The sequence below is a fragment of the Dasypus novemcinctus genome, chromosome 8 (genome assembly GCF_030445035.2).
Source record: "Dasypus novemcinctus isolate mDasNov1 chromosome 8, mDasNov1.1.hap2, whole genome shotgun sequence".
NCBI classification, from domain to species: Eukaryota; Metazoa; Chordata; class Mammalia; order Cingulata; family Dasypodidae; genus Dasypus; species Dasypus novemcinctus.
Genome location: NC_080680.1, coordinates 22,852,126 through 22,864,705, shown reverse-complemented (window position 1 = coordinate 22,864,705; position 12,580 = coordinate 22,852,126). Strand labels below are relative to the sequence as shown.

General features: G+C 36.6%; 1 protein-coding gene across 4 annotated transcripts in view; it reads right to left on the bottom strand.

Moving 5' to 3' along the window:
- Positions 1 to 12,580, bottom strand: part of AGTPBP1 (ATP/GTP binding carboxypeptidase 1) — a 255,124-nt gene that overhangs the window by 239,172 nt on the left and 3,372 nt on the right. The window lies entirely within an intron of this gene.

Sequence of the window (12,580 nt, the reverse complement as noted above, 5' to 3'; positions counted from 1 at the left end):
CAACCAGCTTGGGAATTCTACCTTGAACTAATTTCTCCCAATACCAATCACAAACTTCAGAAAACATCTATAGAAATGTACTTTGAAACCATTAAACACTGGCTGCCCACAATTAACAATCATAGCTCTTAGGTGTTACAAAGGAAATTCTAACAAAAAAAGCATTTAATCCCATGGGAAAACCTAAATTCACTTTGCATGGAAGTGTTTCCTCCCAATTTGATACCCACATGTTTATTGTGGTAGTTTGAGGCTTTTGTGGACCCCAGAAAAGATTAAGTCCTTAGGGCTAATCCATTTCTGTGGGTATGAACCTATTGTAGATAGGACCTGTTGATAAGATTACTTGGGTAAGGGATAGCCCAGGGTGGGTCTTTATCCTCTTACTTAAGTCCTTTACAAACAAGATGAATTCAGAGACAGAGAGAAAAGACCCAGGAGCTCAGAGAGGAGCCCACAGAAGCTGGAAAAAACCACAAGAGCAAGAAGCTAAAATCAATGGAATCCAAAAAAAGAGAAAGCCACAGAAGGTGCAGCCAGAAGTTGAAAGCAACAGAGCCTAGAAGAAAGAGACCAGCAGACCCTGCCACTGCACCCAGCCATGTGTCAGGAGTTCAGGATCACTGGCAGCTATGTCTTCAGGGAGAGAGCTTCACCTGATGCCTTGATTTGGACATTTTTCTCAATCTCAGAACTGGAAGCTTTTAAGTTAATAAATCCCCATTGTAAAGGCCAACCCATTTCTGTATATTGCCTTGGCAGCCTTTAGCAAACTAAAACACTTAACAGTACAACAAAACTTGCTAGGCTTACCCAAGTAATCTAAGTAACTTTTAAGTGAAGTTCCCAAGTTCTAGCTAGAACTTAGGAAATATTTGAAGAGGATTGCCCCCTCAATGCTACTCTTCTGGGAGCTCCTTAAAAAGCATTCATACCCAAACTTATCAGATAGAAACAATAATGAGAAATCCAGTAGCAAAGTTAACCTGGGAAGAAATATACCAGTATGATCATACTAGCCTCTCTCAGGGGGCCACTCAAAATGTCATCAAGGCTATACAGAGAGCCGCCTTAAAAAAAAAAACTTTCCCAAGAATAAGGCAATGGAATATTGTCCAGAATAGGACAAGGGAAAGACTGTGATGAGGGAAGTCATTTGATTCCCTCACAGGCCCACCTGCAGGCCTAGGTGGTTCCCTCTGATGCCTGTATTCTATGTTCCTGTGAAGGTATTATTTGTGTGGCTTAGTGCAATTCCAGGTGATGTTAATTTGAGAAAAAGTGTTAGAAATCCATGTTGTCCTGTTTCATTTTGTGTTATTTGTAGCAAACAACTTTACAAATGCAATAATGGTTCAAGCAATATTATAAAGACAACTACAAATTATAGTCAACTGACAAGGACGCCGATTTTTTAATGGCTATTTCAATCTCAAAACAAAGAAAATAAGCTTTTCTTTTTAAAGAATTTATATACAGTAAAGAAGTTGAGGGAGCAAGTAACTTCGTAGCAGTACTACCCAAAAAAAAGGAAAGTCACAAAATTGATGAGACTCTAATAAGGCCAATGTGTAAAATTAAACAGCATAAAATGTTTATACAACATACAGTAAGAGAAATTGAAAAAGATTCTACAGAACAATAATACAGTAACAGTAAGATGAGTCAACATATTACCATCACCTGATGCTAAAGACCTGTGAGTAAAGAGAAAACAATAGTTTCTCTGTCCAGATTGATGTGTCAACAGACCTCACCAGCATTATTCTGTAATAATTTAAAATTTAAAAATAATGGTAAAGTCAAGAAAACTTTTTCTGCTACAAAGTGCTACCCTAAGCAAGCAAAGGACAGGATATTTAATGTTTTATCTTCTTATCTGGAAATAAAAGGTCTATCTTGGAGGAACTACATTGGCCTCTATGCTGACAGTGAACCATGGTTCCATATGAATGATGCCCTTGTTAAAAAAAAAAAAAAAAACACTTGACTTGACTTTACAATGTCACATTTTCCTCACAGAGAATTGCCCCAAGCTGAGAAATGAAATGAACCAGATAACTTAACAAATATCTCTCATCACTTGAAACAACCAAACAAGACTCTGCAAGGCCATAGGGAAAATATTTTTACTTCAAGTGACAAGTCTTTTTGATAAATGATCAAGAAATCAAGTGGCAAAAAGTAATCTTCGAATGTTTCCACTGCTATTTGAGCTTTAAAGTGAAGAAAGATATCTGCTAATTTAAAGACTTGCTGTCTTGAAAGAACAAAATTGAAGGGCAAAATAAAAAAGTATTTTCCCTCTCTTTTCAAACAGGTGTAAGACTGGGTGAGAGAACCTTCTCTGAATCAATCTTCTGCTCTGGCTGAGAACTTGACCTTAAGGAGAAAGAATTTTGTGAGTTACAGCATGATTGATCACATATACAAGATGAGATTTACTGATCTCCTCTGTATTAGTCTGCCAAAGGGGTGATGATGCAAAGTACCAGCAAACTGTTGGTTTTTATAAAGGGTATTTATTTGGGATAAAAGCTTAGTTACAAGGCCCTAAAGTGTCCAATTCAAGGCTGCTTTCTCACCAAAGACTTGCCACGTGTTGAAGTGAGATGGCAGGTAAGCTGTGCCTGGTCTCTCCGGCCTTCTTCCTCTTAAGGCTCCAAGAGCCCAGCTTCTTCTGATCACAGCTGCAGGCTGGCACAGGGCTGTCTCTCAGGGCTTCCTGTATCAATCTAGCACAGGGCTCTTTTTGTCCCAGGCTTTCTGAGCTGCTCTGCTCCTCAGATGTACTATCAGGCAAATGGCTCAGCTCTCTCCGGGGCCCCATGATCAAACATAACAGAGCGCTCTCCTCTTCCATGTCTATGGAGCTCTCTCTCTTCCTGTGTCTTCTTGAGTGAGTATCCATTCAAATCAGCCCACCTAGGGGGCAGGGACTCAACCCTGAGCCATGCCCTACTGAAGTCGTAGAATCAAAGCCCTAATCTTTTAGCAAGCAAACTTAAAACCTGGGAATTTAATACAATCAAAGGGTATCACACCCATTTGGAACAGACCATTTTACAAACATACTCCTTCTCTTTTTGGGGGTTCATAAATATTCTCAAACTGCCACATACTCCTAAAAAAAGTTGTAGGTTTCTGTAAAACACTAATACCCCGTCAATCACAGGAAAGTAATGAAATTTTGCTGCAGATTTTTAACATATGTATAACCAAGTGTCTTTTTCTTAAACAAGTCATAGAGAACAAGGTGGAAGTCATCGCATGTCAGCTGAATATGGACTCTGTATGCGGTTCTCAAGTTCAACAAAATAAACAAAAACAGATTTCATATGAAAAAGATAAACTTCAATCTTTTTATTTTTCATTTAAAAAATAACAAATCTAGGCCTATATAATCTAGAAAAGATCAACAAATCAAGCCATATATACAATAATTTTACAATTTATGGACTGAGAGTTGAGGCTCATCATGTGAATCAGTAGGAAGTTTTTTCAAAATCTTGTAAAAAATTATGTCATGGGCTATATTTTTATTAATATTTCTTTGGTTTATGGTTTTAGTGTCTTTGTTCTTAAACACTCAATAATTTTAATTTATAAATAGCAATAATTAAAATCAACTTACAATATTTATTTAAATTATATCTATCAAGTCTAATCTTAAAAAATGCCAAATTCCATTTTGGCTACAACCAGTTATTTAACAGAAATTTATTATCCTTGCCACATGAGTTTTTAAAATTCATGGAGAGATTAATTTCAAGAATGGTAAGCTAAGTGCATGCTCGCCCCATTGGGAAATCAAACCCAGTCTCCCGTGTGACAGGAAGGGATACTTACTACTATACTAACAATATTATAGTATATGAACAATAATTACTCATTGAAACTAGCAAATTGTTCCTCTGATCAGTATTCTGTAAGTTTCTTCATACAAAATAAATACTTGCTTTTAACTGGGAAGGACTGGAGAAGAGATATATTTTTGGATATGTCATTTCCCTTTAACCCTTTCTTATATATACTCAATAATTAAAATAATCCACCTGGATTAATAATGATTTAGCATGACTACTGTTGAAAAAGATTTTGAGTTTTTCTGCCTCATAAAATTATGAGTTGGCATATTGTTACTTGCTGTAATTCATTCCAGTAAGATGTGAAGAATTCCCAAATCAGAATTTGCTTATCCAGAAAGAATTATGGCCTAAATGGAAATTAAATAACCCAATAATTTATTTCATTCTTAGAGATTATGTCTAATAGTGAAGAACTGTAATATAAAAATTAGAATTATGTTATTTATAAATGTTTGTTGCTACGCTATTTCTTATAATTGATTATATTAAATCTAATCTGGCCTTGCACTCTCTTTTAAAATCTGTAATTCCTTTTCATCTATTTTTCTATTTATTTCACTACTTTACAATAAAGATCTTTCAATTGTTAAAAAAAAAAAGCCATTGATTATACACTTTGGATAGATCACATTGAATGTGAATATATCTCAATAAAACTGCTTAATAAACAAATAAATAAATGTGCAAGAATAGCGAGAAATATCAGCTATGTAGTGCAGGGGAGGAATTTCCTTGTCTCTTTTTTATCATTATTATTGAAATAATGAAAATGTTTTAATAATGATTGAAGTGAACACATAACCATGTTATTATACCAAATACCACTGACTGTACACTTAGGATAAATTGTATGCTTTATTAATATGTATCAATAATATTGATTTGTTTAAAAAAAATAGGGTAGATTGGGGGAAAATGCACCAAATATAAGATATGGACTGTAATTAGCTGTAATATTTTGACAATGCTCTTGCACAGTTTGTAACAAATGGATCACAACAATGCAAGGCGCTGGTGGAGGGGTGATATGGGGACCCCTGTATGATGTTATGCATGTTTATTTTTTAAGTTCACAACTTTTACCATATACTTATCATTTAAGTATATTCACATATGAATAATATACTTCAATAAAAAATATTTTTTAAAAAGAATGTTAAGCTAAACTTACCTGTTTGTTTTTCAAATAAGGTTCATTAAAGTCTTTTTGTTTGTTTTAAATACATACCAAAAAAAAAAAAAACTATTGTTGTATTTAAAACTACATATACAACAAACAGTATTTTACTAATATTATATAGTAAAAATTTGAGATAAGACTTCTAGGTCTATCTAGATAAAGGAAAAACAAATTAGTGTGAAATTTAAGAAATGAAAAACCTGTTTCCTCCAAATCTGTATTACTGACTTTCAGTAGAGTTTAAATCCCCTATAGTAATCTTTCATCTCCCAAAGCTCAGCTGTGGGTGTCCAGGCACAATGCTTGTCTCTTTCTGAGCCTCCTCACTCAGGGTCGGCTGCTGCTTCCCAAGTACAACTGTGAGCTCTCATGCATAGGGTTCATCTCTTCGCCTTGAGCTGTTCTGTGGGTCCAGCCTCTTGGAGGTTTCAGTCTTCAGTTTCAGCTGCTATCCTTGAGTTCTCTCTCTTACATGACAAGGTCAAAATGGCTTCCTTTCTCTATGTTTCTCTCTGTCTCCTTTCTATTAGACACAGCAAGACTGCAGAGACCCAACCTGGCTCACACCCCACTGACATAGTCCAATGGAAAGTCCTAAATCACAGCCCAATCAAAAGCCCTAAATAGATTTTCTCAAGTAATCTAATCAAAGGACCCTTAACTAAATGTAATGCAATCAAGTAGTCTCACACCCACAGCAATGGATTAGTTCAAAAACGTAATCTCTTTTTGGGATTCACCAAATTCAAAGTGCCACACTGAGCTATTCTACTCCTAGGTACATAGCCAAGAGAAATTAAGGCATTTGTACATGAATATTCATAGTCATTACTCATAATAGCCAAAAACTGGAAACAGTCCCAGTGCTCACTAATGGATGAATGGATAAATAAAATGTGGTATGTACATACAATAAAATACCATTCAGCAATAAAAAGAAATACTGGTACATCCTACAACATGGATGAACCCTGAGAACATTATGCTAAATAAGGGTTCTGGTCAACCAAGATGGCAGTATAAGATGCTCCAGGGTGCTATTCCCCTATAAAACCTTTCAACAATTAGCAAAAACTGGCAGAGCCATCTTCCTCAAAACTCCAGAAAACAGCTAAAGGGTTGCAAAAAGCGGGTGAGTGCTGAATCAAGAAAAATGATAGAAGCTCACTGGTGCCACTGTTGGCTTCTCCCCCACTTCTTAGCCCATGGTGTGGAGGCAGACTTTGGCTCCATTATCGGTCTCTGACCCTGTTCCAGAGGGAAAAGCATAATCCCCATGTGCATACTAAGTTGCATATATTTGGTGCCAATCCATCAGGTGGCAGCCTGAAAGACTAAACCAAGAAACTCATCTATGGTTAGCCCACCCAAAACTTGCCCTGCAGACAGAATCAACTTGCAGACAACTAAAGCAGTGTAAGAAACAATTAAGTCAAAGCAGCCTGGGGCAAAGGATTGCCTGCTTTAAGTCATACTACAGAGCACCCAGGTGGAAGGAAGTCTATTTCATAAGGAGTAGAGGATGTATTCGAATTCCTGTAAATGGGGAAAATGCTAAGCCAAAAGTAAGCACAAGACCAGGATAAAACACAGGCTCAGAAAAGACTGAGGAAGGAAGCGGATGTGGCTCAGGTGATAGAACCGCCGCCTGCCATATGGGAGGACCCAGATTCAATCCCTGGGGCCTTCTGGTGAAAAAGAAGAGAAAGCATGCCTACACAGCAAGCCAGTGCCCACATGGTGAGCCGAGAGCCCACCCGGTGAGCTGAGTGCCCGTGCAAGTGAGTCACACAGTAAGATGATGACGCAACAGAAGAGAGACAAAGGGGAGAGTCAAGGTGAAGCACAGCAGAGACCAGGAACTGAGGTGGTACAATTGACAGGGAACCTCTCTCCACATAAGAGGTCCCCAGGATTGAATACCAGTGAATCCTAGAGGAGAAAGACAAGAGAAGACGAAAAGAGAAATAGATACAGATCACATAGCGAATGGACATAAACAGCAAAAAACAGCAGGGTGGGGAAGGGGAGAGGAAAAAAAAAAAAGACTGAAAGGTCCCTGCACTTAACATTACCCTCAAGCTGATCTTGAAAGGAGGGGCTAAAGTCTGAAGGAGAGTACCAGTCAATGCAGAGACAATTTGCAAACACGGTGAAAGGCTGTTTTTCTATTGGTTTCTTAATTTTTGTTAGCTCCTAGTATTCAAGGAAATCTTAGTCATTACAGGAACTGCATAAAAAATTAAGAAACAAACAGATCAGGGACTATATCCCAGTATTATACTTAAAAACATTAAAATATACAGTGTGCAGCAAAAGTTTACAAGACAGACAGAAAATGATGATCCATGGAAAGGAACAAAATAAAAATCCAGAAACTACCAACTTTGGACATACTGGGCAAAGACTTTCAAAAAATGATCCTTAATAAGTTCAAGGAGATAAAGGAAAACACAGAGAACGAACTACAAGGTCATCAGGTAAACAATGCAAGAATATGAGAATCTCAATAAAGAGAGAGAATTTTTAAAAAGAAACCAAACAAATACTGGAGATAAAGATCACAATAACAGAAATTAAAAATTCCCTAGAGGGGTTCAACAGCAGATTAGAGCTGGCAGAAGACATAATCAGTGAAAAAGACAACTGAAATGATTCAGGCTGTGAAGCAGAAGAAAAATATAATTCAAAAAGCAAACAGACCCTAAGAGACCTGTGGAATACCATCAAGCATACCAATAAATGCATGATGGAAGTTCTAGAAGGGAGAGAGGGAGGAAGGGAGAGAGGGAAAGAAAGATGGAGAAGGAACATTCAAAGAAATAACTGTATAAAAACTTTCCAAATTCAACAAAAGACAACAATAGGTACATTCAAGAAGCTCCAAACAAATCAATTCAAAGGGAACCATACTCAGACATACAGCAGTGAAACTGTCCAAAGCTGAGGGGGACAGTTCCGAAACCTGTAAGAAGCATCCATATCAAAAAGGAAGAAGTAAAACTTTCCCTATTCGCAGATGAAAAAATCCTATACACAGAAAATCCTAAAAAATCCACAATAAACATACTAGCTAATAAACAAATTCAGCAAAGTTGTGGTATTCAAGAGCAACATGAAAAAATTAGTAGTGTTTCTATACACTAGTAATGAACAAAGGGAAGAGGAAAAAAAAATTTAATTCCATTTACAATAGCAATTAAAAGAATCAAATACCTAAAGGACTTGAACACAGAAAATTATAAAGCAGTGACTAACACACACACACACACACACACACACACACAAGACCTAAATGAATGGAAAGACATCCTGTGTTCATGCACTGGAAGACTAAATGTTGTTAGAAATATTGTTAGGATGTCAATTCTACCTAAGCAATTTACAGATTCATGCAATCCATCAAAATTCCAACACCTTTCTTTGTAGAAATGGAAAAACCAATCATCAAATTTTATGGAAGGGTATTGTGTCCCAAATAGCCAAAGCCATCTTGAAAAAGAAAAATTAGGAGAATTCATATTTCCCAATCTTAAAACTTAATACAGGGAAACGGATGTGGCTCAAGTGACTGGGCTCCCATCTATCATATAGGAGGTCCACAGTTCGATTTCCAGGACCTCCTGGTGAAGGCAAGCTGGCCCATGTGGTGAGCTAGCCCAAGCAGAGACCTGGCCCACGCAGAAGTGCTGGCCCATATGGGGTGCTGGCCCACATGGAGAGCTGGCACAGAAGAGAGACAATAAGAGACGCAGCAGACCAGGGAGCTGAGGTGGCACAAGAGGCTAAACATCTCTCTCCCACTCAAGAAGGTCCCAGGATCAGTTCCCAGTGCTGCCTAAAGAGAAGACAGAAGAACACAGCAAATGGACAGAGAGCGGACAAAGAGCAGACAGTGAGCAGAAAACAAGGGGTGGGGAAGAAATAAATAAATCTTTTAAAAAAAACTTACTACAAAGTCGCAATAATCAAGACAGCATGGTACTGGCAAAAGGACAAACATATAGAGCAACGAAATTGAACTAAGAGCTCAGAAATAAACCTTCACATCTATGGTCAATGATTTCTGGCAAGGTTGGCAAGCCCACTCAATTGGGAACAAACAGTCTCTTCGACAAATGGTGCTAGGAACACTGGATATCCATATGCAAAGAAATGAAAACTGGACCCATTCTATACACCACATACAAAAAAATAACCCAAAATGGATCAGAGACCTAAATATAAGAACTAAAACTATAAAACTCCTCAAAGAGAACAAAGGAAAGTATCTTCAAGACCTTGTATTAGGCAATGGTCTCTAAGACTACATCAAAACCATAAGCAACAAAAGAAAAAATAGATAAATGGGACCTCATCAAAGTTATAAATTTTTGTGCATCAAAGATCTTCCTCATGAACGTCAGTCCAAAGAATGGGAGAAAATATTTGGAAATGACATATCTGATTATGATTTAATTTCCAGTATACATAAAAAAATCCTACAACTCAACAACAACAACAAAAAAAAACAATTTAAAAATGGGCAAAAGACTTGAATAGACATTACTCCAAAGAAGACATACAAATGGCAAAAAAGCACATGAAAAGATGCTCAACATCATTAGCCTTTAGGGAAATGCAAATCAAAACCACTATGAGATACCATGTCACACCTACTAGAACGGGTACTATTCAAAAAAAAAAGAAAAGAAAAGAAGTGCTAGAGAAAATGGAGGAAAATAACAACATTCATTCACTGCTGGTGGGAAGGTAAAATGGTGCAGCATCATGGAAGACAATTTGAAGGCTACTCAGAAAGTTGAGTATAGAATTACCATATGACCCAGCAATCCCAGTTCTAGGTATACAACCAAAAGAATTGAAAGGAGGGATTTCTGTACTCCATCGGTCATAGCAGCATTATTCACAATTGCCAAAAGATGAAAGCAATCCAACTGTCCATAAACAGATAAATGGATAAACAAAATGTGGTATTTCTACACAATGGAATAGTTATTAGCTGTAAAAAGGAATGATGTTCTGATACATGCGACAACATGGATGAGCCTAGAAGACATCATGCTGAGTGAAGTCAGTCAGACACAAAAGGAAAAATACTGTACAATCTCAGATATGAAATAATCAGAATACGTAAACTCAGATTCAAAATCTAAAATATAAGTTAACAGGATGGGTTAAGGGTAGGGAATAGGGAGTTAGGGCTTTAGTTGTAGAGTATCTATATGGGACGATGGAAACATTTTGGTAAAGGGTGGTGGCGATGGTAGCACAACATTGTGAATGTAATTAACACCACGAATTGTATACTCAAATGTTGTTAAAAAGGGAAATTTTAGGTTGTATATATATTAGAATAAAAAATTAAAGAAAAAAATATAAGACTATACAACACAGTGAACCCTAATGTAAACTATAGACTAGAATTGATAGTACAATTCAAAAACTGTTCTCACATGAATTGTAACAAAGGTACCCCCATACTAATGCAAAGTGTTAATAATGGGCCAGGGGTACTTTTGGGAACTCTGTAATTTCTGCATGATTTTTCTGTAAACCTATACCTTCTCTAAGAAAAAAATTTTTTTTTGAAAATCCAATCTTCCATTCCAGTTACCCTATTCGTACAACATTTAATGATTATTTCATGAATGTTTTAGCCCAATCTGCAAACAGGCAAGTACATTTTTCCTCATTCTTCACTTATTTTCTTATCATTAAAAATTTGTGTAACAGTAAACCTATAACAACCTTATAGCATTCCTGATCATCCATCAATATTCAAAACACACAGATTTCATGGACTACTCCACAAAAGATGTTCAGGCATTTATAAAAGATCTAATTTGTTTGCTATGTGATATTTTAATTATACTAAGAATAATGGAGTTTTATCGTTTGGGGAACAGAATCTCATTATCTTTCAATTAATTAAATAATTTATTTCAAATAACTCTTCCCCCAACCCAGATTCCAACTATTTTTAGACTTTTAAAACAACTGCCAAAATCTATCTATACAGCTAAAAATTAAAATTCTTATCTTGAACACACTTGTTCCCGCCTCCAGTCTATGACTGATGCACCTTTTTAATAAGGTATATGTGTATGTTTTTTAAAGAAAGTACCACAGCCCAGAGTCAGCTCCCACTAAATCACAATAAAAAACAAAATATGAGCCTTTTCAAAAGATGGAAAAAAAAAAAAATATGGGAACTTTATATTGTATTTATTTTATGCATGACATTTCTATAACCTACAACTTCTCTAATTTAAAATTAAATGAAAATACATGAAGCATTTCTTTTTTTTTAAATATCACCACTAACTATGGTCCATAGTGTACATTTGGTTTATTTTTTCCATACCCCCCCATTACCAATACCATGTATTAGTATTGTACATTTGTTATAGTTCATGAGAGAATGCTCTTTTTTTATTTTTTTATTTATTTCTCTCCCCTCCCCAGTTGTCAGCGCTCTGTGCCCATTTACTGTATGTTCTTCAGCGTCCGCTTGCATGCTTGTCATTGGCACTAGGAATCTGTGTTTCTTTTTGTTAGGTCATCTTGCTGTATCAGCTCTCTGTGTGTGCAGCGCCACTCCTGGGCAGGCTATACTTTCTTCACACAGGGCAGCTCTACTTACAGGATGTACTCTTTGCACATGGGGCTTCCCTATGCGGGGGACACCCCTGTATGGCATGGCACTCCTTGTGTGCATCAGCACTGCGCGTGGGCCAGCTCACCACATGGGTCAGGAGGCCCCAGGTTTGAACACTGGGCCTCCCATGTGGTAGGCAGATGCTCTATCAGTTGAGCTAAGTCTGCTTCCCCATGAAGCATTTCTGATATATACTGAATTACAATGTCTGATGGTTGTTTTGGGAAAAACTGGAGTGTAGCTGCTTGAAATAAAACATTGAACTAGCTTCTTTTTTCATGAACCACCATTTTTTCCTGAAAGAATAACTGACAGATTATGGTAATCAGACTTGGATATTTTAGCAGAGGTTTTCTCAGAAATTAATGAAGTGAGCCTGGTACGTCAAGGGAACAAATGACAGACATCTGTTGCTAATGATAAAATATGAGATTTCAAGCAAAAAATAAGAATTCTGTATAACTCATACTCAGCATCATTTCATGACATTGACTACTTCACCAATACTGAAAGAGGTTTCTGATGGAATGGGTAGTGATATTAACAAAAGTGATTTCTTGGTATTGTATAATGAAATCTATCAACATTTGGATGATCTGCATAATTCACTGAACCAATATTTTCCAAATGATCAAGGAATGATTTAACAAATTCAGACACAAGTAAAAGTTCAGATAAATGGGTTTTAAGGTAACAGAATATGAAAAATCCATTGATATGGTTTCAGATTCTACATGTACCTCTTGTTGAGTTCTGATGTAGTGTTAAAAATCCACAATTAACTGACAAGGCAATTAAAATGCCCCTTTCCTTTTCCAGCTATTAACTGTGTGAAGCTAGATTTTCTGCATATATTTCAATCCAAATAAT